Raw genomic sequence first — 25,467 nt, 5'->3', positions numbered from 1 at the left:
GAAAGTGGCCAATGATACTGAGAGGTGCAGAATGGAGCAGAACTGGAGCAGCCTCTGTCTGGATTGGGAAAGGTGTTTGGAGGGAGAGCAGGGAGGAGCCCCGGTGCATGGTTATTGTCTGGGGGGTTTTCACAGTACAGAAACTGGGTGATGTGCAAGAAAATTAAAAGGTGAGATGTTAAGACAAAAACAAGTGCTTTTTAAACAACTTGCTTGAAAACTTTAAAATGAGACAATGAAGATATTTTTTCAATAACATAAGTAAAATTAACGGAATAATGAGATCCCTGATTCTAAGTACCTCTGAAATATGTAGCAGAGCATGTGGATGTCCAGGTTGTCCTCACCAGATGCCAAATCAAGTGAAGATTTCCCTGCTTCTGAAGGTATGGACAGACAGCAGGTTCTCTTGGTAGTATGAAAGTATTTAGGAGAAAACAAGCAATAGAAGAGAGAAAACTATGTGTACAGAGAGATGAAAAGATCTTCAGGATGGAGAAGTTTTTCCCACTGAAGTCCAGAAAGCTGGTATTGAAGAATCAGGAAGGTTTTTAGCAAATTATATCAAAGGTCTCCTGAAGGATCAATTTTTTAGACTTATGGTCATAGCAGCTTAACTGAATTTCATTCCCCACTTAAAAGCATAACTGGAAGCAGAACCAGGCTTTTTTGTGTTTCATAATAGGGTCATACTCCTACTTTTCGAAGAAGGCAATTATTTTGTTTAAAGGTTCTGCAAGTTGCATGGAAAAAGCTTGAAAAGAAATCAAATCTATGTAAGGTTTAGCAATTGTTCAAATATTCCAAATTTCTCTTGCCCAGTGCAGCATTCAGACCCTGATTCTTCTGGGCAAGATTCAGAATTAGTTTTGTGGCACCCTATGGTAAAACATTACTGTAGTTCCTAGAATTTGGTGAAAAATGTAGGGAAAATGAAATCCATATGCTACCCTTTGAGGCAGACCTGTATCCCCCCTGTTACCCTTAAGCTCCTGAATTTCATAAAGCAGTTTTTTTCCTTGTTAAAATTAATACCAGATTTAAGTTAGATAAGGTCACATGTTATTTAGTCCCCAATGAGGATGTCAGAATAGAAATGATTTACACTGGAAATAGAATTGCTGCTTGTTATTGCAGAATGGTGAGAAGAGGTTGTTGATTGTATAGAGATATAATATGGTGAGATACATTTATATATTTTTGTGGAGAGATAACTCATTGATGCTGTTGGTGCTTTGCTCTGAATGGGCTCCCTCATTTTTGAGGCTTTGAATTTTTATAATACTTTTTAAAAGTATGCTGCTGAGAATTAGGTGTAACTTTCTAGAATGAATGAGTTTGATGCATTTCATATTTAGTAATAATCATAGATGACCCTGTTCTTTAGGGAGGAAAGTAGGATCATAGATTCCTGCTCCTTTTATTCAAATTAAGATAGACTGCTTTCTCAGATTATTATACCCTGGATATGGATACTTTGGGTAAAAGTGAACTTATAGGTTTGTTTTTGTTGTGTTGTTTTTTGGTTTTCTGGGGTTTTTTTGGGGGGGGGGTTTTGTTTGTTTGTTTTTGTTTTTGTTTTTTTGTTCTTAAGCCTTTGCTGAGGATTCCCAGGCACTCAGAGGGGTGGCTCAGACCATGTTGCTGGATGTCTGGGAATCTTGGATGTGTTTTTCACTGATCACCTCTGCAGCCTGTGTGTAGTCAGTGCAGCACTCCTGGGAGGTATCAGCCCTAATCCATATGGGATAAAAGAAAAATATATCCTTGTCTAGGAAGTTTGATGCATCCTGGAGCTGAGATCTTGCTACACATATGCATTTTTGCCTTCAGGGCAGGGTAGAGAAATTCTCCTGACACAAAAAGCAGAGTAAAAATGTCATCAGGTCTGAAGTCAGACTTGCTTTTATGTCTGACTCACTGAATTTTGACAACACATTTCAGTCTTCTGTGCTTTTTTCCCTTCATATCTGCAGTCTGTTTACACCGTGGGCTCTGCAGAGAAGGTCTGTTCCTCAGTTTAGACACAATCCCTAGAGCATGGAGGGAGGGGGGAGAGGCTTCAGCTCAGTTTGGCCCCCTGGGAAATTTTGTACTGTAAATAGAAGTAGTAAAATCTATCAGGTGATGACACTTTTTGGGCTGAGTTTTTTTGAACTGGAGACCTAAAGGTGAAATCATCTGTATCACATTACCCACCAGTCTGCTGTCCAGACACTCTTAACTTTCCATGCACTGACAGATTCCTACTGGAGTAGCACACTCAGTCTTGTGGAAAGATTGCTGCTGTGCCCACAAACCAAGCTGTGTGCTGCTTTGGAAAGCCACCTTGGGACACTCCTTCTGCAGCTGCCACCAACTCAGATGGTTTTCTTAGGTATTTATTGTATTCAGAAGGGAAAATTAATTCCTCAATTTCAATGTTATAGCTGTGTTTATTTCCTGAGAAACTGTCATGTGGAGTAGTGTTTTTCACAGATTCAATATTGAGAGCACAAAAAATTGACAGTTCCACATAGGTGGCAGCTGATCAGGGCCACCTTAATACATACCTAGGAGAATTATCTGGGCTGGTTTTTACTCTGGTTTTCGTGTGTTTTACCTTTTCTATTTTCTTACTGCATTTTCTCACATTTTCTTCATTCTCTCCATCATCCATTTTGTTTCTTGTTGTATTTTTGTCTTTGTTTGTTTTTTTTTTTGCAAAAAACCCCCGATGATTCTGCATTTCTACCACACCTGTATTGCCTTCAGTAAGTGTAAGAGTAAATCAGTAAGGCTCTTTGTATATGCACAGAGCCATAAAGGTTTGGGAGTGCAGGTTTGCTCATGGGTAGAACAGCCATGAGCTCTTCCATTCAGTTTATGAAACATTTTACTCATTATTCAGCTAAGAGCTGAAATTACATTTCCTGTGATTATTCTTGAGTGGTTTTATTCCACTGAAGAATATAACCAAATGAAAACTTAGAGTAATATTTTCAGGGTTTTTTACATGTATAGACTTAATATTTTATCATTACCTTTGAGATAATTATCCTCTAACATAAAGCTAGACTTGGCTTTTGGTGAGATGGAAAGATGGTTCACAGAAAGCATTCTGAAGGTGATCCCTCAGTTTGTCTCCCCAGACTGAGCCATCTTTTCACATGCACAGAGCCATTGCTTTTGCCCAAGTGGAATTTTGATTGGAAAAGCCTGACCCGCCAAGCACTCTGAGTTCACTACACCTGTGCAGGGGCACGAGCAGCCAAGTTCTCTTTCCCGTAATTTCTAAATAACTGCAAAACGCATAAATTCCTAGGGCTGACCTCTCAGTGCATTCCACACGGTTTTGGCACGGGAACAGAGCTGCCTCCAGCCCAGACGCGCGCTGCAGCGCGGCAGATCCCGGGCAGGAGAGCGCCGCTAACGTTCTGTGCACTTGCGCGTTTATATCCATTTCTTCAGGGCCCGTAAAGCAGGAGCTGCTGGGGTTTAATGCACAGCTCCACTTTTTCCCGTAAGCATTTCCAGGCCGTTGGTCTCAGCTGGTTATTGGTGTCTCTGGACACGGGGGGTTGGATTGCACCTTGTTAATGTTGGCCTCTCCTCCAGAGTCTGGGACTGCTGCAAGGCTGGAGAGGAGGCGGAGGATGCAGAGACATGGGGAACCTCATCCCTGCAGCAGTCTCTCAGCAATTAAGAACGATTTCTTAGTTCATAAAACCTGGAGATTAAGGTAGTGGAACCTGGACAGGAATTAAGTTCTTTCAGTGGAATGAAACTGTATCAGTTAAAAACAATTTTGGCAATATATGATTGTGATTGATCCAGTCTTAAAACAGCGACTCAAAATGTTTGGGTGGTGCTAATTCTTGAATTGCTGATGTTGAAGGAGCCAAAACCTTTGAAATTCAACTGTTGGAGAGTAGGTGGAGCAAGGTGTTTGGGATGTTTTCCTTTCCTTTGAAGGAAATTGCAAAGATATTTATGAAAATATGCTGCATCAGAGATTGGGATAAATTGTTAAATTTTCCCTTAGAGAATACAGCTTGAAATATTGGCCCTTTTGAAATATAATGGAGTGGTGAGGTGGATTTGCCATAATAATCCTCTTCCCAGTAGAGGAAGGGGAACTGGTTGTGAATTACAAAGTTGTTATCTGTATATCTGCCTCTGGGTTTCCTTCACTGCTTAACAAAACCAAATATTCCACTATAGCACTTGTACTCATGAGAAGAGTGGAGACTCTGGGATTCATTTGGGGAGTAATTTAGGATGAGAATCTGGAAATCCTGTATGGATATACCTTTATAAGCAATAGATCCACACAATAGATTCAAGAGGACTGGTGATTGAAGGCTCTGTGGGAGAGAAAAAGTATGATTTATTTACATGTTTTTAAAAATCTATTTTTAAAATGTTATTTATTAACCACTTATATTGTGGTTAATAATTGATACGCTTTTAACATCAACTGAACAGATGAACTTGTTAAGAAGAAAAGATAATTGTCTTTAATTTGTGCCCTGGGAATGAAGAGAAACTGTTGCTTTACACTGGTGGGTGCAGAGGGAAGTGAATATTTGTGTATGGTGATCAGGGTTTAACAATCTTAAAAGCTGATATGAACACAGATGTTCCTCCTTACAAAATCTTTGTAAGGAAAACCAAAAAGACTGTGCAGGTTAAAAGGAGACAGGGAAGGAGCTTTGAAGGTAAAAATATTCTATTTAATGTCCTGCCTGTCTATTTCTCTCCAGGGCATCACACCTACACAGTGCAGGTATGTAGGAAAGTTTGGCTTATCGTGCCATGCTCAATTACAAAAATCAATTAAGTCTGATGTAGCCTATTTGGACAATGCGTGCATACTGCAAATCATATCTTATATCTCTTGCAAGTTGATCAAGTTAGCATTTTGTTCTCAATTTCTTGTAAATATTTTTCTTTGGAATAGTTGGCACTCACTGCCATTGAATTATAAGCTTGGCTTTGTTGTCTTAGTTTTAGAGAAATATTTTTAAGGGCTTTTTTACTTGTATTTAAATGTCTTGGGTGCTTTGGTGCTTCTTTCTCCCTTTCTGCCTCATGTAGATATTTGCTTTGCATGAGCTTGCTTTGAATTTGACTTTTTTCCCTGTAGGTATTGCAAAAAGCATGATCTCAGTTCTTCTGGCTTGTTCTCTTAATAACATACCTGAATACTTGGCAAAACCCCATCATTTGATGATTGCTGAGCAGCTCCAAGTTTCTCTGGCTACCCAAAGGAAATATAAAATTAATTAGCAACATAATTTAGGTTTTTACCTGCCTTGTAAAAGTGCACAAATGTTTGCACTATTTAGAGGCTTCTGGCTGCAATCCTGTTCTCCTGTTTGAGGATATCAAATGCTGAAATTCAACTGAATTGCTGAAAAGTTGACAATTGGTATTGGAGATTCTCCTGCAGTCTTTTACTGTCCATGTATTCATTTGCATGTTAAATGGCTTTTGAGGTGAAGTAGATACTAAAAATAGGAGGCTTTTGCATTAATAACTGCTTTTTAAAACAGGGAGTGATGTTTTCCTAGCTGAGGACATTGGTCACCTTCAAGTTGCATCAGAGTTTTTACCATCAGCCCTAAACTGTTGTATGTAGTATGAAATGTCTGTCTCTTCTGGATGATGAAAAGCCTGATTTTCTCATCTTAGTGGGTTATAAAGCTGCATCAACACTTTTCATTTTATATCAGGTTCTGATTCTTGAATTTTGATGGAAATTTATCCCCTGGAGACACTGATGTGATAATCTAATTCTCTGATGGCCCTTTGTACTTACAGTTCATTTGTCTTTGTTATCTAAGTGTTACTTCTTGGGTTTCAGCTGATTTTTGTAGTGTAGCAAGATGATACAATCTTTCCTTTCTTCCAAGGTTCCTTAATCTGATTTTCAGGAAGAAGTAGTTCCGACTGCCTTTTATTTCCTTGGCAGGGGACCAGCTTTTAATGAGGACATGTGTCCAGACAGCAGCTGGTCCCTAAGATGCTGAGCAAGAGTTGACTCAAGCCCTTTGTTGGGGTGACACACGCTCTCCCAGCTCCCACTTTCCAAGGTTGCATGGTAACCAAAAGGTCAGCCTTATTCCCTCAGCAGTGGAAATCAAATGAAACTTCACAATCCTGAGCATTTTTCATTCATCAAATCCTTCAGGGCCCATTCAGTGCTGGTGTACGTGTCCGGGTGGATCTCTGCTTTTCCATGATCCCTCTGTGCAGCTGGGCAGATGTGCGGGCCAGATGAACACCCAAAGCTGTCCTGATGGCTCCACACACAACTGCAGCTTCCTTGTGAGGGAGTGGAGCCTTCCCATTTTTATTTTGGCTGTCATTGTTGAAACAGGATTATTAGATGTGCATGGAAATATGCAAAAAGCCTTTTAAAGGAAGGTAAAGCTGGTGGTGTCCTGTTCCTATAGCACTGCTGATGGGTAGGGTTTGATTACCTGGGTAAAATGGGAGAATCTGTTTCCTTTTCTGCCAAACTCTAGTAGGGCCAGCAAAAAGCCAGCTGGAACATTCTGAGTGCCACTGAGGGATTAGAGCACTTCTCCTGTGGGGAAAGGCTGTGAGAGCTGGGGGTGTTCAGCCTGGAGAAGAGGAGGCCCCAGGGGACTTCATGGCAGCCCCTGAAGGGGCTCCAAGAGAGCTGGGGAGCGACTTGGGACTCGGATTTGTAGTCATAGAACAAGGAGAAATGGTTTTAAACTGCCAGAGGGAAGGGTTAGATGGGATATTGAGTAGAAATCCTTCCCTGTGAGGGTGGGCAGGCCCTGGCACAGGGTGCCCTGAGAAGCTCTGGCTGCTCCTGGATCCCTGGAAGTGTCCAAGGCCAGGATGCTTGGAGCACCCTGGGGCAGTGGAAGGTCTTTTCCCACAGCAGGGAGAATGGAATGAGATGAGCCTAAATGTCCCTTCCAACCCAAACCATTCTGTGCTTCTATGATAATAAATAGCTCCTTTGCTCTGCTTTTACACCAGTGTTTTCATATTGACTCATGTCTCATACAATTGTGAAATGTTTGATAATGAGATCTAGTCCAGAGAGGCTTGGAGTTCTTTTTAGAACATGGTTACCTGAGAAGCTCATGGTCACTTTTCTGTGGCCCAGACTCAGTGGCTGATCCCTTTTTTCTTAAATGTGTGTTTAACATAACTTCATGTGGCCTTTTAAAAAGATCCGAGTCTGCCCATTCTAGGGAGTTCCAACTTAAAATAGACAGCTGGTTAGAAAAATGCATTACTTACAGGTTCCATGAAAAATTTTGAGTGTTTGCTTCTTCCATATATATGTATATGTGTGCGTATATATATGTGTATATGTATTTATATAAAGAGACAGAGATAGATAGAATAGATAGATCTCAGTTTGAATAGTTTATCTAGAATGCAAAAATGTGTCCATTCCATTAGATCAAATAATGTATGGTAATGTTGTTTTTAAATTTTTGGTTACCCACAGTGAGAAAAATGAAATTAGTGAAAGGGACAGTTTATAGTTATAGACATGGATTATGCAGTCATAAAAGTAAATAACTAACATTTGTTCACCATTGCAAATAATATCAATAAATGCAAATTGGTAATTTTTTTACCAAAAAGCTGTTAGATTGGCTCTGATGTTATCAGCCTGGAAAGTTATGCTGAAAATGCCTTTTTGCTGTCCAATTGCCTCAACACTCTGCTTGGCAAGCCTCTTCTGTTTTGTTCCTCACAGTAATATGGAGGTGAACTACATCTGAGTGTATTTTGTTTGGTTTTAAAGTTAGAAAAGCACTTATCCAGGTCTTGATGTAACTGTCTGTTGTTAATGGTAACCTCCAAATAAAAAAGATGGGAGATGAGTAGTGATCATCTGTTACTTCTGGCATTGCATGAGGAAGATTCAAACTTGAAAAAGTGGCTTCTCTTCCTTCTTTCTTGCCCTTTAAGTTTAAAAGTGCAATTTCATCAAGATAAACACTGCAAAGATTAACCAGATTTTCCTTGTGAATGAATGTGCCCTATATTTTGAAGCATTTGCTGGTTTGATTTTTCCTTGATTAATGTTGAAGTGAAAACCCAGTGTCCTGCCTTGCGTCTCATGCACATTGCCCTGGATCATGTAGCACAGGCAATATGGGAAGCACAAGGTCAATGCCAAACATCTGTTCTCTTACTCAAGCTAAAAGTGGGTGCTTTCAAGCACTGAAAAATCCCATATATCCCCAGAGGGCCATTGTAAAGGCAATTTCAAGGCTTTAGCAAAAGAAATAATAGGAAATATTTTCCAAAGGATTTGAAGTCACTGTACCTGGGTCTCTTGGCTGTCTTTGGGGCAGAGGTTGTTGCTTCAGCAGAAGGAAATTAATGATTGCACCTTGAATTTCTCCATTGCTTCAGTTCATTTTGTGCCTTTATGGAGATTCTTCCACTCTTGAGTGTTATCATAAAGGAGGAACTTGAAAATTGGAGTCAGGGCTGACACCCTTCCTTTTTAGCAGCAAAACGTGCAAACAATGCTGAATGTGTTCTGAGTGCATCATTCAGTGGTGACCTCCCTGATGGCACTGCCACATTCCCAGACACTCCTCCAGGCTTGTTCAGCTTCCAGCCCCATACGGAACTTCCCCAGGTGCCAGAGGAAACATCCCCACGTTTCCTGTCTTTGGAAACCCTCCATCCCTCAGGGAAAGCAGCAATATTCAGCCTCCCGTGACAAACTTTTTGCTGACACAAGACCATTTCTCCAGTGGCCTCTCATCTTCCTGCTCACTCAAGGCTGCTGTAGCTCTGTTCTGACATTTGTGGATGTGTAAGATTCTCCTGCCAGAAGTCTGTGTCCTCTGCACCGTGGTGTTCTCTCCTTGGTCTTGGGAGCAGAAAACAGGAGTAATATTTCTGCAGCGTGTCGGTCTCCTCCATGCCAAAGCAACAGTTGCCTGTGTTTATCTAAAGTTTATTTCACTGCCTTGTAAAATACTTGTTTTAAGCAGCAATGGGCTTTCAACACCACAGATCAGCTGAACTTTGCTGCAGATTCTGGTCAGAATTTGGCCTGCTCTGTGTTTTCTATTTGGTCTAAAGTACAAGAGATCAGACTTTCAGAGAAACGTTAAACTTGTGTGTATGTGCACATGTGTTTTCTTGCTAAAGTACTAATGATTAAAAAGAGCATTTCTGACAGCAGGAAAGTTTTGTGTTACAGGTTATTTTTGTGTAGCAGTCTCACTCCAACCTGAAGCACTGCAAGCACTGACAATCTTTGGAAACATTTCTGAGCACCTTATGCTCTGTTTTGCTGTAGGCTTCTAACTCGGGCTATTTTCTCGTGTCTTAATCATCTTTTGTTCCCTTAGGCCAGGAGCCGAGTCCAAACCTCAGCCTGAGCTCTTGGACAGGTGTTATGCTTGAGCTTCAGATGGCACAGGAGTGAAAAGCTATATGCTCTAAAAAGTGGCCATGGACTTAACACTGTGGTTTAGTCCCAAGCTGTATCAGATATTTCCACCTACTTTTCAGTTTCCCAAGATTCTAATGGGATTCTCATTTCTGTAGCAGCTCTAGGCATAGGTTTCTTTCCTCTTACAAAGTGCTTCAGCAAAATGCTTCCCCAGAAAAAGGAGCTGAGATCCCTGGAACAAACGTTTTGCAAGACTTTAATAATTTCATGAAAATACAGCTTTCCAGTGATGAGCTGAGACCTGATGGAAGACGTAAAAATAGAACAGTGTTTTTAGAAATAGTTCTACTGTCATCTAGGATTGAGACATTTTAATTTCATCAGTGTTTTCTTAGTGGTTGCCAGGCTCTGTGCATTCAGTGGTCTTGTCTTTTTAGGACAGGTCAGCACTTCAGTACAGCAAGATAAGTGATTGATCCACTGATTGTAGTTGGATATCAACTTCTTCCACAGTGCTCACAGATGTGGACATTGCCATGACACCACCCTGGTGTTTGGCTAAGCTTGAAGCAGGGATCCCACCAACAGAAGTGCCTCAAAATGCAATTCCTGGACTTAGTGGGAGGACAGACCCTGGGTCTCAAAGTTATCTTGTGTCCTGTCATCTACACTGCATTTGAAAAATCATACATAATTTTCTCTATTATTAAAATAAAAATCTGGAAGTGAGTGAATAATTATTTGTGAACCTAATAGATCTTGCTTTCTAGTGCTTTTAGTAGCAAAGGTCTTCTCTCAGTTGGCTTTGAAGAGCACTTATGCTCAACAGTGACTGAAAAATACACTTTCCAAAGCTTGGAAAGACTGTAAGCAGACAGGTTCATCCCACTTCTCTTGTGCTTTCCTATCCCTCTACACTTCTGCAACAATATATTGTGAGATCCCTTTTTACGTATCTTTTCCCTGTACAAAAAGCTTTTACTGTAAAAGAGGAGATTATGTTCTGGTAAATATACCTGCTACTTCCAAGTAACAAAGTCATTAAAAAGTCAATAGGCCTTTTATGTAACTCCAGTCTAATTTGCTTCTCCTGTTCACCCTGTCTTCTGTGCTGCTCTGTTCAAGCCAACACCCATATCCACTAAAGCAGGGTGTGCGTAGTAGCTCGGGGTCCCAGACACTGAGCTCCAGAATGTATTTTTCCAGCAGCTTTGGATTTGCCTGGCTGGCTTCTTAGCTGGCCTCAGCTCAGGCATTTTGGCTGGCTCCACTGCTGGCTGCTCTCTTAACTCCCAAAGGCTCTGATAATGGGGTCAACTCGCTCCTTGAGATACCATTTGCCTTTTTAACAGAGCTCAGATGGAAAAGAGTTTGCACTACTACACCAGTGAACTGTGGTTAGTACTGGGAATCACACAGGCGAGGAGGAGAGCAAAGAAAACATCTGAGTTCCTGAAGTTGGTGTGTGTTTGTCACCATTATTGGTGTCTTTCATTTCTAGACAATCCTTGCTCTGGTGGGAGCTCCTGATTTCCCCTGACAGGGCTGGCAGAGCACTGGGGCTAAATCCTGCCCTCAGCCTTCCTCTGGCTCCTGGGGAAAGAACAGCATCAGCAGGAAAAGCTTTTAAAAGGCTGATGGCAGCCTGTGGCTGTGCTGGGTTACTGCCACCACCACGGCATGGCAGAGACCAGGAACCAGTTCTGTGATGGGACTGAAAAATAAATCTTCACAAAATCTCCTCCCTTCAGAGGTGATTGTGCAGGTTGTGTCAGCTTTTCCTTCTGCGCAGGGTGCACTGTGTATATGATGTATGTAGCAATACTGCTTTGCAGTAGTTTTTATTTTAAAGAAAATTTCAGTTTCTAGAGCTGGACAGAAGGACTGAAGGATTAAATGACTGTTTCACGGTGCATCAAAACTGAGATTTCTCTTGGGGTTTGTGTTTGTGTGTTTTGCAGAATGACAAGTTGAAAGAACTTTGGTTGAGAGGAATCTAGATCTGAAAAAATAATGGGCTGGAATTGTAAGGAATTTCTGCTTCAAAATAGTATTGCTGCTATTTCTAAAGGTTCTGCTTTGAAATTTGCCTCATTCAGGTGTCATTCCATGTTTCTTTACAGTTGGCACTCCCCAGTCCAACTTCTAAAGGGGATTTTGTGAAAGTGTCTGAGACTTGCACAATCCCAGAGATATTTTACTTTCCAACATCAACTTTGAAAGCTAATTGTGGCATAAATAGATCTAATTGTTTGCTTAAGATGGATTACAGGTTATTGAAGGAGCTGGGAAAGAACCCAGAACTCTACATTTCTTCTGCACTCCTTGTTTGGGTCTCCATTATCAATACTGCTATGATTTAAATCTGGAGTTTCCCAACTCTTGGCCAAACTGAGCAGTGATGTAAGTGGATGAAATGAACTTGCATTGTTTGATGCACCCAGGGAGCTGATGGTTCAGTGGACAAACCCTGAGAAGTGAGAAGTCAATCCCAACTGTTGTTCTTTCCGGTACGGCGTAGGGTCGGAAAATCTGCAACCCTGTGAATGAAAGCCTGCACTGGCACCCTCCCCAGCTAGGGGTGGAGGTGGAACAAAAGGAAACTCCACATTTTATAGATTCAGAGAGCCACTACAAAGGCAGAAAAATATTTTGACTCTGACTAAGTAAGGTCTCGGCACGGCTCAAATGATCTCCCAGGAATTAGAAGCCATGCTGAGAAATCTGGGAACAACCCTGAGAAGGTCGTTGGTCCCTTTTCAGGCTAATAATTTCCAAACTATTGCATTAACCTTTTTACCTTTATCTAAAGGTCAGCAGAGGTAACATATTTGTGAAGATCTCCTATGAAAATACTTCTTTTTTCAATGGCTCATTTTCCCCTTCTTAGCACTGAATACTGGCTGGAAACATCAAGTCATATGTTGGATAAAACCCCACTTCATATTCTCAGCTCTCTGATCTTGCTCCTTTCAATTTTTAAAGCTATTCTGGATAAGGTTCTACACTGTATAAAATCATAACTCATTAAGATTAAAAAGAACAGGCTTCAAGCATACAGATTAATTTATTTTTAGTATTAAACTTACATCTAGCGAAGAACCACAACAGAATAGTCAGAGAGTGAAATTTGCCTGACCCTTTGGGACTCTTTTGAGCTACTAAGTTGTAAGAAATCTGCTACATATCTGCTTTGGAAACTTTTCTATGTGGTCCAGCTCTGGAAAAATGCTGTTGGTTCTGGATGGCTTTGCTTTTGCGTTTGTTTTTTTGGTTTTTTTTTTTAGTATGAGTGCTGTTGACTGGAGACTCATAAATGGAGACTTATCAGTTGCTTGTAATTTATAGCAGGTGAATGATTGCTCACTACAAGCATGTTTCAAAGAATAAACAAGAGCATGACTTAAATATCACTTATTCAAGATACCCTTTATTTGCTCAGCCAAGATCATATTTTCTTGCCTTGTTTTTCCATTTTTCTTTTTTTTCTTAACTATGGTGTTGTGCTGGGCAAGCGATAGTGGAGTTCCTGAGCATTACACCCTCTGCTGCCTTTCCCTGCCAAGGAACAGCCCCTCCCTACCCAGTGCTGCAGCAGCTTCATCCACCTAACACAGATGCAACATTGCCTGGTCCTTAAAACACTGATTCATGATTGATATTCTTTTCCTTATTAGTCTTTGATATTGTTTAACATCTGTATCACTTTTCTCATAAATATTTCCATCTTCTGTGGTGTTACAGAGTTTAAATAATTCACAGAATCCTGAGGAAAGAGATAAAGGCAAAATTTTTATAAAGGTAGAAGAACTTTTCATAATTTCTTTATGCATCCTGCTTCCTTTGGGAAGTGCTGCTCTATTCTTATTTACTGATGTCAATAACAGGAAAAGTTTCACTGATTCTTTGCCTAAACTGCACCATTGTGCTGTAGGAAGGGGCTATGGGGAAAATAAAGTGATCAGGTCCTGCAGGAGCTCCACCTCATGTGTGGGGGTTCTAAGAACAGGGTGGGATCCCTGAGACCAGAAATCTTGAACAAAGCCAAGTACCAGCCCCAGCAAGCACTCTTGTATATTGTGCTGTGCCATGACAATGCCTCTGTACATTGTGCTTTGCTGCCCTACAGCTCTGAGCACAGGTGCTGCTGAAGTTACTGCCCAGCACTAAGAATAACCCCTTAGAACATGAAACTCTTGGTTTTTCTGGTTTGTCAGAGCGTGCTGCTCAGCTCCCCTGGCTGTCGGGGTGTTTGCTGCACCTCTGTTCTCTAAATTTGTGGAGGAAAACATCCACCAAAATTATTCCCCAGCCAATGGAGCAGTGTGTGAACTAAACAAAGCCAACATTCAATTAAAGATAAGGACAAATACAAGATCTTTTCAAGGAGAAAAAAAAGAATCCCAACTGCCAAATGTCAACCTATGGATTCTTGTTTGACTGAAATCCATGCCACTGTTTTTTTGCTCAGCAAGGCTCAAAGGAGGAGACAAACTGAGGCAGTTCCTGGGGTCTGTCCCTGCCTGGCTGCCAGGGCAGGGAGCACTGGCAGCACCTGCCTGAGCATGGCAAGAGTCACCTCAGCACACAGCTGCCATCACTTGGACTTACCTACATGTAGGGAATGGATTCTTTTGTTCAGGCTGGGGATATTCTCTGCACATACCCTGACAGTAAAGGCATGATATTTGTTGTCCACTCTTAGTTATTATCTGGCAGCGTCAAGTGGAAAATACTGATAACATTAAAGCCTGCAAAATTACAATGTTTTAATAGGCCTTAACTTTGTCCTGCGTGACACCCTTTTAATGCTCTGATTTCTAACAGCCAAGGCAAATTTTCCCCCATTATGTTTTGTAAATTACTCCAGCTGTGGGGCATTATTTATTTATTTATTGCCCTCCATTGCTAACAGGTACTTAGACTATAAACCACTTTTAGATCCCAAAAACATCTGATTTAATTTGCCTTGTGGTCACCACAACAACTGTAATATTTGATATTAATAAGGTAAAGGAAAGAATTCCATTGCCTGAAGTGTTCATTCAAGAATTGGGAAAACCTTTCTAACAACAGAGATGTCTAATTGCCAACCAATAACTCATAAAACCAAAAAATAGACTTTGAGAGGAAAACTACAGGGAGAGTGGGATGGGAGAAGGGATTGAGACAAAACAACAGAAGTGTAGTGGAAGCTCTTGTGCTTAATCAAATGAGTTCTAATTAGTGCATTACTTCTATGATGATAGAGAAAGGATCACAACAGATGTTCCAGTAGGCCTTCCTCAAGAATTACAGAAAAATTAGGGGAGAAAAAGAGAGCAGAAATATCTGAGAAAAGTTTCTAAATATGCCATGGGCTTTTTTTCTTTCAGGATACATTTTACTAAGAAAGCCATTTCCTCTCCTCCCTTTTCTGTCTGCCTACCAGAACTGCAGGATATTCAGTTACCAATGGGAGAAGAAAAGATTGCAATACCTTTCATAAAATTTTATAGAATTGCAGTTTGGTGTTTTCTTCTAAGCTAATTCACAGTTCAGCAGTCTAGTCTGCCTTCAAATATTCTGTAGCTGATTTCCCATAAGGAAACCTGCAAATTGTATAACAGGGACTTGATTCCCAGAAATTAATATTATGATCTCTCATGCATAAACAGTTCTTAATATTGCACGTGTGGTTAAGTGGCCTCTTTTAGAAGGACCTTGGTCTAGACTGAAGAACCTTGTGTGACTGAGATCTTGACACATTCCTTGGTAACCTGTCTGTGAAAATTTTCCATCTCATTTCTAGTTTGAAGGTAGGGACTTGAGCTCTTGCTATACCTTTGCTAAGTTCAGGATTACTTACTCTTTCCTTATAAAGTAATTCTGAAAGACTGCACTTAAATTTTTTACTTTTTCTTAATTGACAAATTGAATAGATCAGGACCTTTCAGGTCCTTTAGTAGGTATATTTCCCTGAAGTTTTTCTCTTTGTTCAAACCTTTTAAGTATGGATGCACATTCTAACCCATGTTCTATAGCAGAATCAAATGTACTTCTCTTAAGAGCAGACGGCTTCCAGAGGCAAAGCAGCAATAAATAAGTTATGGTCATGAGTCTGGAGAAACTGAAATTTCCCCCTAACGTGAGGAATGTTTGAACCTGCTCGTGTGAGTGGCAGGGTTATGTTGATGGCTGAGTCCTCCCAGCAGCTGTTACCTGCTGAGGCCAGGCCCTGCTCTCAGCCCCAGGGAGATCATCAACCTTTGGAATCTCTGTGGAAAACTCAAGGGTCATGCTCAGTCTAGACCAAAAGAAAACTCTTAAGTGTCTGCAAACATATTTAAGGACTGTTAGGGAAAGGACAGGGACCAATTATTTTGATTGAGTTATAAGGCCAGAGAAGGCTTAGGAAAAACCAGGTGAGAAAGATCAGTGCAGTGAGGTTCCAGGGGAGGTGCCCAGCCCCAGCAGGTGAGGGATTGACACCACTTCTTGGGGGGAATTTAGGGCTGGTGAGCTCCTTCTGCTCTGAAGGAAGATGATGGACTGGGTTGACCCATCTGGGATTTCTTCTAAGCCTGATGATCCTGTAGGTCGCTGTCTGCCAGCACACCGCATCAGGAAACTTTCCAGAAATAAAAATCTATTCATAAAAAGTGTGTGTGTACATGTAAGTGTGAAATTCTAAGGGGTAGCAAGTTTGGGATCTCTTTGTACATCACAGACTGTGGTTGAAAGGCAGCTCCTCATCTGGCTTTGTGCTGCTTCTGACTGTGACACAGAACTAAACCCAAGTTAATTATCCAAGAATATCCTGTATTTTCTTGTAACTCTAAGCTTCTGTCTCTGTGCTCATGAATCTTTGACCCTCCTTTATTTAGCAGGTGTCACAGGGAGAAGTGTGAAATTTTTATTTTGCAGGTGTAGAAAGAGATATTTTGAGACATTCAGCTTGGCTTTTATTTTCTCAAACATCCCCAGTATTCTCCAGAACTGAAGTACAACCTTCATCTGAGGAGAACGTGCTTGGATCTGGCTTGGTCAGAAGGTGTCTGCTGCAGGCTTCAGGATATTTGAAATGAAAGCAGTGAAAGATCCTTCCCTCTCCTTAAGGACATCACTGCTGGGGAACTGGTTATAGACTATTGATCTAGGACTCCAGTCTGGGGATTTTGGCAGTTTACCAGTTTAGTAAAAGGAAGGAAAAAGAATCAATTTCAAGAGGAAAGGAAGGAAAAAGATATGTTAACTTTTTTGGAAGTAAAAGTCAGGTGCTGAAGTTTATTTTTTATCAGATTCAGTACATCTAGGAAAGTTTAAAGTTCTATTAATACTGAATTATTTATGTGGCTTCATTCAGCAGCATCATAAATTCCTGGATTTTGCACTTATAACAGTTTGTTTTTAATACATCCTTTGCAGGTCTGTCTTGGTGATATTCCACATGGCTGGGTGGAAGGTGGGGAAGAACCTTTCAGCATGACCATTCTTTGGCTGCACATTTTAACAGCCACCTTCTAACTGAACAGAAGTACAGAATGATTTTCAAGACTAGCACTGTAGTTATTGGAGAGATGTGCCCACACAGTGGCATTTACAAGCACAAGGCCTAGAGATGGTTGACTCCAATGAGGTCCAGCTTTTTAAAAAGCTGATGTAGCAGGGCTTTTTGTGCTGTTTCGTGCTGCTTGCTTCCTGTGTTATTGTGGTTAGATGCCTTCAAAACAAGCTGCTTACTAAATTTCATACTGTTCTTGTTACACTGAAACTGCAGATCTGTAGGTATCAAAAGTCTGAGCTTTGGTGGCTGAAATTCCGCTATAAAAGATCAGTAAAAATTGTTTAGAATCTTTTAGTCTTATATTCTGTCAAAGAGAGATTTAAATATATGTGACTTGGCATCTTTAATTCTGATTCCTCCAGACAATTATTAATTAAATCCCAGGTTCCTGGTAGAGTAGGAGAGTACAGATGTCAAACTGATGGTGTTGCAGAGCCCTTGAGTGGCTTATGGAAGGATCAGAATCTGGTTTGTGGCATTCTGTTTATGTTTCTATTGCTATTTAGGATTCACCTTAAAGACCTGTTCAACCCTGTGCTTACCAACCTTCATTCCTGGAATCCCCTTAGTTCAGCCTCTCTCTCTAACATGCAACTCATTCTGTGTATCTCTATAAGACATCTGCATGTCTGTAAATAACAGAAATGTTATTTATTTATGATATATTCTCTTATACTTTGACTTTTAAAGGTAATTTTCTTTCGAGACAGCTTGACCACTGTCTTTCCAAAAGCACCCATAATCACCTCCAGCTCCAACTCCTGCCCCTTAGAAGCTATTGTGTACAAATATTTAATGTCACGTCTCGCACTAGGCAGTGTTTCCTGGTATGCCTTGAGTAGCTATTAGGATTTAGTGCTCTTATGTGGGTACTGCAATTTCAGGCAGTGCCAGGAAAAAACTAATAACTAGACTTTAGCAGAGCTTAGGTTTTAAAAGTTAATGAGGGACACTTGAAAACTGGCAGCTTTTCAGTCTCAGAAGAAAGAATCAGACTAAGTATGATGTAATAAAAAAGGGAAAAATAGAAAGCTCTTCCTTTTTGTCCTGCTGTTTGTGAGTTTGGAGTTGAAGGTGTGATGCTACAGCAGCAGCAATGGAAGGTCACTAATGCTCCCAAGTGTGTTTTCCAGAGTCTGACAAGAAAAACAAGTTTCCAAATGGGTCTGCAATGTTAGGAGAGGCAATAAAGGACACAGAACATCTTCTTGTTTCTTATCATTTTTTCTTTTGGTCATTTCCTGGATTTATAGGAGTGAGCATTTATGTGTGTGGGTGTAACTTAAAATAAATTTTTTAAAAGTCCTCTAGTCTGGAAATGAAAACCAGCAGAATTAAATCATAAATATTGTTTAGTCACTGCTGGACTGCCTGAAAATCACAGAAGGATCATAAAGTCCAATGGGAAAGGATTAGGAATATTAGTGGGAGAATTTCTTTAGGCTATAGCAGTGTTATTGCAGAGTTTTTACCAGGGATTATGAGCATTAATCTGTGGTTACATCTGCAATTTACAGACCCCCTGGGACTTCTTTCAGAATGTGGCCATACATGGATAATAAATCTCAGCCATGGGATTATTAAGACTTGGACTTTGGCAGGATGAGGGAGCATTAGGAACCCCTTTCAGAGGTTAAGGACCTCATTTGCTTTTATCTCCATCATCTATCGCCTCTTATTTTGATACTCTGAGCAGATTTGTACCTTGTCTAATGCAACCAATACTACACAAGTGAGCAAGTGCAGGGAGTTTTTAATTATCATTCCCCATTCCATGAATATTTTGATTGAGCCCATGTTTAGTTCTACATAAGTGGCTTGGAAAATCTACAGGTATGACTTTATCCCAGTATATCCCAGGAAAAATTTAAACCCATGGTGATGGGTCATCCTGAACACTCAGGGTGTCTCTGGCTCCCACTGGGAGCTTTCCCAAGGAATGCTCACACAAGTTATATCACACTCTGAGCAAAAGGATTGCTGGAAGTGATGGAAGATTTCACTGCAATTATCAGAAAATGGCAGGAATTTAAAAATTTTATCAGAGTCCTGCAAAAAAATTCTGCAGCCTGGTTTTCCTTAGCTCCAGCTGTCAGCCAAAATAATTTGGCAGAGCTTTTTTTAACAGTAAAACCTTTCCAGAACTCAACACTTTGTTTGAAAATATGAATTTTTTTTTTTGCATTGGAAATTACATTGCTCTGTAAGAAATGGGGAGGAGAAAGTTAGATTACTGAGTGGAGAATAAGTGCTACATTTTGGTTTTGTTATTTTCAGGCAATAGGTTTGAGCCAGTGCTCCATCTGATTTCAGTGAATTACCTCTAGGAGCAGGATTAACCAAAATAAATTAGAAAGATGTGGATACAAAATGCAGCTGAAGTTGTTTCTCTTGAAGTTCGGATTTTAAATTCTGGTTTCAGAATCTTCCTAGGTCTGTGATGTACCTGAAAATGGGTGGGGAGTGTTAGAAAATGTGGTGGGCAAAAACTGATAATAATGAATTAATATTTCATATTTCTTTTTTTCAAACTCCATTACCAATCTTTATTTTCTTGCTCTGTGGTAAAGACTTTTTATTAAAATACTTTTTTGATTGCTATGGTAATAAAAATAAAGAGTAAAAAAATAATAATTAAAATGTGATTTGCTACCCTTAGAAAGTCATTATTGGGTAAGCTTGTGCAGAATCTAAAATTAGTAAAAAACCACTTAATCCATATCCTTGTCTCTAGAGAGAGAGTGAGAGACATTAACTTTCTTATCTGATTTTTTTAACTTTAACCACTTCTGGTTAGATCTGGCGCTTTTTAAAAATATATTTTGCCTTTTAACTGGTTAAGACAAATTCACTAACAACTTTTCTGTCAGAACCAGTGACTCCATGACAATGAAACACTTCCATAAAAGAGATGGCAATTTTTTGGAGAGCACCTCTACAGGTGGAAGAAAACAAATTCACTGTACACTTTTAATTCAGCAATTAGGAGTATCAGTAACATGTCAATGGCTGTGAAAAGGCCAGACCTGCCTGTGTTTGTTGCTGGAATTGTGCTGAGGAGGTCTGTGATGGAGTTAGGGTGTTATGGCTGCAGGACAAGTTGGGTTTGAGGGAGAAGGAGGACATGTGGCTCTTCAGACTACCCTGCTGCAGTCACAGTGCCCAACAGAACTTAATTTCTTCCACACTAAATAGGAAAAAGACTTCTGGATCTGAAGGCTAACTCTTAGAGGAAACCAGGAATGTTTTCCTTACAAAGTGGGCCCAGTGCTCAGCTGCAAAGAGTTACTGCCCTTGGCTCAGGGGAGCTGTGTCCTGAACAGCTGAGAATCTGTTACAACAAGAGAAAGGCTTAGGAATTGCCCCAGCCCTCTCATAAAGAAGCAATGAGGAACAGAGATTGAAATGGCTGAAGGGCTGGAAGTGGCTCTGAGTTTGCTCTGAAGTGCTCCCCCGTGCTGCTGGGCAGGCTGTGGTGTGAGATGGGCAGCTAGGATGGTGCTGGGGCTGTGCTGCTGTGAGGGACAGCTCCAGGGCAGCACGGAGGGGTGAAGGACACCTTGGCACTCCTGGCAGCTCCCTAAACTGCTCTGGGAGGCCCAGCCCTAGGGAGAAGGTGCTGCAGTTGTGACTGATTCCTGTCTGGAGTATTTTATGGAGGAAACTCTCTTATTGCCCAGAGAAGTTGTGAATTCCCCATCCCTAGAAATGTTCAAGGACAAATTCACCAGGGCTTGGAACAGCCTTGTCTGGTGGAAGGTGTCCCTGCCCATGGAAGGAATGAGATTACCTTTAAAGTCCATCCCAACCCAAACAATTCTGGGATTCTGTGCACCCGTCTGGGAGAAATGGGATGATAGAGCTGTGGCTGCAGGGTGAATTGTGTCAGGCATGAGACAGCTTGGGAGTCTCCAAAACTCTTCCCAAGCCAGCTGAAAATACTTGCACACATTTGTCCATGCTCTGTTCCTGCAGTGCATGAACAACATGCTATCTGCACATCTCGCCAGTGGAGCACTTTGGGGAACAAAAAGCATTGTTTTTGTGATATCCAGTACTAGGCTGCTTCCAGCTAGTCTGAGATTTTGTGTGACTTTCTCTCATTTTTTATTGATTGAAGCCAACTCTCCTATCCCAGTGATAGTTCCTGAGAACCCTTTCATCCCTTCATCCTTCCATCCTTCCTGGGGATGCTCCCCCCATAGGAAATTTTCAGTGCAGCACTTGAGAATCAATGGAAGGAGCCATGCAAGACAAGATATGTTGTATAAATAATCCATTTTCACTTTTATCTGCCTTTCTTGTCATTCACTTTCCTGCAGTCAGAGCAGCAGCACACCAGATTTCACCAGCAGTCCCTCAGCATGGCTGTGCTCTGATTGCTCAGCACAAGCTTTCTCATAGAACAGCTTTTAAGGTTTGATTACTTTTTTATTACCTTAAAGCCATTCCTCCCATGTAAATCACAGTAACACCCACCTGTGCATCTGCCACATGAACAAAGTTATTGGACAGAAAGCTGTTTTGCAAATTTTCATAGTTCCCAACTCTGTGCTTGGGGAATGTTGCTGTGGGAATTTTCATCTGATGAAAGGTCAGTTGGGAAATGTGAGGTCTGACATTTCTGTTTTGCACAGACAGCTATAATTATCATCATACTTTTTTGCTCCACACTTATTGAAAACAGATTTAAGGAAAGAAAAAAGAAAGCAAAACTTTAATTCAAAACTCACTAGAAGAAAATGCAGGCTATTTCCATGAGCTCCCCAGCCAGAGCTGAGCTTTATGTTATTCCTGCCTATAACCTACTTCTGTCCATTGCTGCCTGTAGAGATTCTGGGATATCTCTTTTATATGTCTGTATAACAAGAAAACAAGAGTGACTTCGCTACATCCAGGGCCTAAAATACAATGCCCAGGGAAGAAGTTGGAGTGGAATGATGCTTCATCTTACATTCTTCCCAGTTTTTTCATTAATAAGCTCTGGCTATAAAAAAAAAAAATCCTTTTGATTCAAAAAGGAAGGATAATTTTTCTCTCTTTCCCAATGTGCCATTGTTGAGATGGACAAACAACATACACACACACACACGTGTGCAGAGACAACAAGGGCTACTACTTCATTATTTATACCCTTAACAAAGCATGATTTTAAGTCATTAGTTACATCAAAACAGCATGTTCTATTAATTAGACAAAGCAATAGCTCATTATAGTAATAGCTATTATTAGTACAAAAGCAATTAACATCAATAATTAATTGGTAAGAGTTTACAACAAATTATTAAGGCACATATCCTCTAACTGCAAAGATCCCTTGTGTGTCTGTTTTATCAGTTTCCCTGCTAAGAGCCTTGCTTTCTTCCTTGCTCTGGATAAAGCCCTATTTTATCAGTTTCTTCTGCTAACTCAATTGTTTGGCCTGCAGAGCAGCTGCTAAGCCTGTCCACACCAAAGGATATCAGTAGCCTCAGTGTAAGAAGCTCCTGTTCCATTGCCAAGGAGTTTGTGAGTGAAATGTCCAGGGCAAGGGAGGGCAAACAGCTCCTGACCTGAGAGCAGCAGCCTGTCCTAGGTGGGACCTTTTAGCATCAGTTTTATTTGCCAACCAAACAATGTTGCTGCTAACACTTCTTTACTCAGACTAAACTGAATGCACTCAGCAGTGTGTAAAATAAACATAACTGGCCTCCTTCTATAGAGTGTAATTCCCTCTGGCTTCATAGATCATCTCTTTCCAGGAATCTTGTGGATGTGAGGAGCACTGCTTTGTGGTGGGAAGTTCTGCTTTATTACAGCTTTCTGCTCAGTGTTTTCTCTGCTGAGCTGCATTTCCAGCCCTGCTGTGGATTTGGTTTCCAGCTGGTGCCAAACACCAAAATAGATGTTTGTAGATGTTTATCAGGTTGGCCTTTCTGCTTTGCACTTGTGCCATAGCTTAGAAATATAATAAATCTGGCTTTCAGATTCCTGGTACCTGATAAGAATTCAGTATTCTCCTAGTTTAGATCACTGAGATGTGTTCAGAATATCAGAGGAGGTTAAAATCATGCTGATTGACTTTATTCTAGTTCAGGGCTTCTCTGTGGTACTGCTGTGCTTTTATGCTTGGTCTGCTGCTGGCAGGGAGCCATAGAAAACTGGCACAAGCTCCACTTTAGGGGTTCTGGCTAATTTTAGAAACATTTGATCCTGTGCCCACACCTGATCTGAATCAAACTGTGCCACGGGGTGATCTGGTGGTGCATGACCTGGTGTTGGTGCTGGTGTAAGTTTGAATAACCTGGAGATGAACCTGGTACATTCAGACTGATACTGGTTTCTCTCCTGAAAACAAGTCTACAAGCATTTACACGTGAAGGATCTTGCACAGGATGAAATAGCAGCACTGTTACATTTTCTGAGCTGAAAAATAGCATTATTTAAACAAAGTTCCTGTAGATAAGTCATACAGTCCTAGCAGTTATTCAGTGCTTTAACTTCTCACCAGTTTATCAGCCTTTGTCTCTGCAGAGTGTCATGTAGCCATCATTTTTTATTTTAAATGAAATTTTTATCCCTAAGTCAGTGTGAAACTCAGTTGTAGGCACCAGAAGAAAGCCAAGGTGGCAGGAGGGGGATCTCTGGCACAGTCAGTTGTTTTAGGCTAGAACCTTTGTGAGAAAGCACAAGCTGACTCCCTGCCAGCCCTTCCTTCTCTGCTCTGCTGCCCAGCTTCAGGTTTAAAGAATAAAGCCTAGGAAAATACATTGAAAGCTGACAAATGTCTATTCTTGCTGTGACAATCTCTTCACTCACTTGCTCCAGTTTGCCAAATGTCTGGTTGCTATTTTCATTTACATGGATGCTACTTCATGGCATTGCTGTGCCCACTCAAAGCATTCCCAAAACTCCTGTGGGAGTTCAGACAGCCTTAAGGAGTGTTTGAAGGTTAGAGAGCAGTGGTTGTTGGTTCATTTTTAAACTTTGTCTAACTCTGTAAGGAAGTGCATCTTACAAACTCTTTTTAGAGGATTTTAGACATATTTTTCTACTAAAAGTATTTTTGCATCTGTTCTTGCTTTTTCAAGTTGGTTCTGAATTTAATTCAAGCAGAATGTTTTCATGCTTTCATCTAAAAATAGTTTGCCTGCATTTTTTACCTATTAGTCCAAAAGAGGCTGTGGCTCTGTTCTCCCACCTCATCATCCTGTTCTTCCTCAGAGGGCAGCAGCAGTGCCAAGCAGTAAAGATCCCTTCCAGTGCTGGTGTCCAGCCTCTTCTAGCAGTGACACGGAGTTCTGCTGGCCCTGCAAAACCCAGCTGTGGGCCTGGCATGTGGCTGGACCTATTGAGGCATGGCTGAGGTGTCTCTGGTGGGTTCAGTTCCTCTGTCCTGCTCAGTCAAGGCATTACAAATGCTGCTGCTGCAGTGCAGGCTCCTGGAAAGGCTTGGTGATGTCCTGGAAAGGGAAACTGAAAAATGGGATTATTCAGACTGGGGGCACATGGCCCAAGGAAAGGGAGCCATCACTAGGAACCAAAATACTGATGTTTGCACCAAAGTGTGATTTCCCAGGAGTGTTGTGAGTAGCTGCACAGAGATTAGGAAACCAGGAAATCCCACCAGCAGAAACAACAGCCCATCGAGGGAAACCAGTGTAAGTTTGATTGGTCCCTTAGAGCAGGAGGCAGGTTTGGACAAACAGCCAAGGGACACCTGCGACGTTAATGTGGGGATGATAGTGAAGAACTGCTAGCTCTGATTTCTCAGGGACTGAGCAAGAAGCCCAGTCCTTGATCAGCCTGTAGCTCCTGCTCAGTCTGGCCTTGCTGCCCCAGGTTCTTGCTGCCTGGGAAGTTGGTAGCTGGCAGATTGTCCAGAGGCAGCCCCACAGCAGGGAACTTCCCCAGGGCACCCCTTGGCACAAACCCTGGCAGCCTGTGCTCAGTTAGGATCAAGGCTCCCAAATCCATCTGGGACCATTTCATGTCTATCCCAGATACTTACTGATGACAGTGTAGACAGAGCTGTGAAATGTCTGCCTTTCCCCAAAGCCATGCTGGGAGAAGTTATGCTTTTGGAGAACGTTCCCATTCCCTCACAGCTCAAGTTTGTTGTGGGCTTCAGTTTTGTGAGGGCTTCCTGTGGCTGTTGCATTTGGGAAGCTGGGTCTTTGGCTACTTGAGTGGGGGCGTGTCCCTGTTATTTTTTTAATCCAAGTTTTGAAATTATTCCGCAACTGCTGTTGCTATTGTCTTGAGACAATGCTCAATTCATTTGTTTTATTTCCATATATTCATCGACTCATTTCTGTGCTGCTCTACAGGGCCTGGCTGCCTGTGTTGTAACCCTTCTTAATTTCAGTTTATGTGACCTTTGAGCCACCTGTAAAAGGTATCATAACTTAATGATTTCAGAGCTTGAGCCATGAAAGCTGAGGTGGTTTGAAGGTTGATCACAGCACAGAAGTGACCAAACACCTCTTGGTTTGCCACACCGTTTGGAGTTTCATTGACTAAGAGGCAGCATCAAGGA

At 41.2% G+C, this 25,467-nt stretch overlaps 1 protein-coding gene and 1 long non-coding RNA gene across 4 annotated transcripts in view; one reads left to right on the top strand and one right to left on the bottom strand.

Annotated features, from left to right (window-relative positions):
* Positions 1-25,467, top strand: part of ZDHHC15 (zDHHC palmitoyltransferase 15) — a 189,200-nt gene that overhangs the window by 103,030 nt on the left and 60,703 nt on the right. The gene's annotated exons all lie outside the window — the stretch shown is intronic.
* LOC146763302 (uncharacterized) overlaps positions 1,554-25,467 on the bottom strand; it is a 40,828-nt gene continuing 16,914 nt past the window's right edge. The window contains exon 2 of the long non-coding RNA XR_014952534.1: positions 1,554-24,404. This is a non-coding gene — a long non-coding RNA (uncharacterized LOC146763302). The remainder of the gene's footprint in view (positions 24,405-25,467) is intronic.

Source organism: Lonchura striata, chromosome 4A (genome assembly GCF_050655825.1).
Source record: "Lonchura striata isolate lonStrDom1 chromosome 4A, ASM5065582v1, whole genome shotgun sequence".
In the NCBI taxonomy this organism is placed as follows: Eukaryota; Metazoa; Chordata; class Aves; order Passeriformes; family Estrildidae; genus Lonchura; species Lonchura striata.
This window is presented reverse-complemented; position numbering and strand designations above follow the sequence as displayed.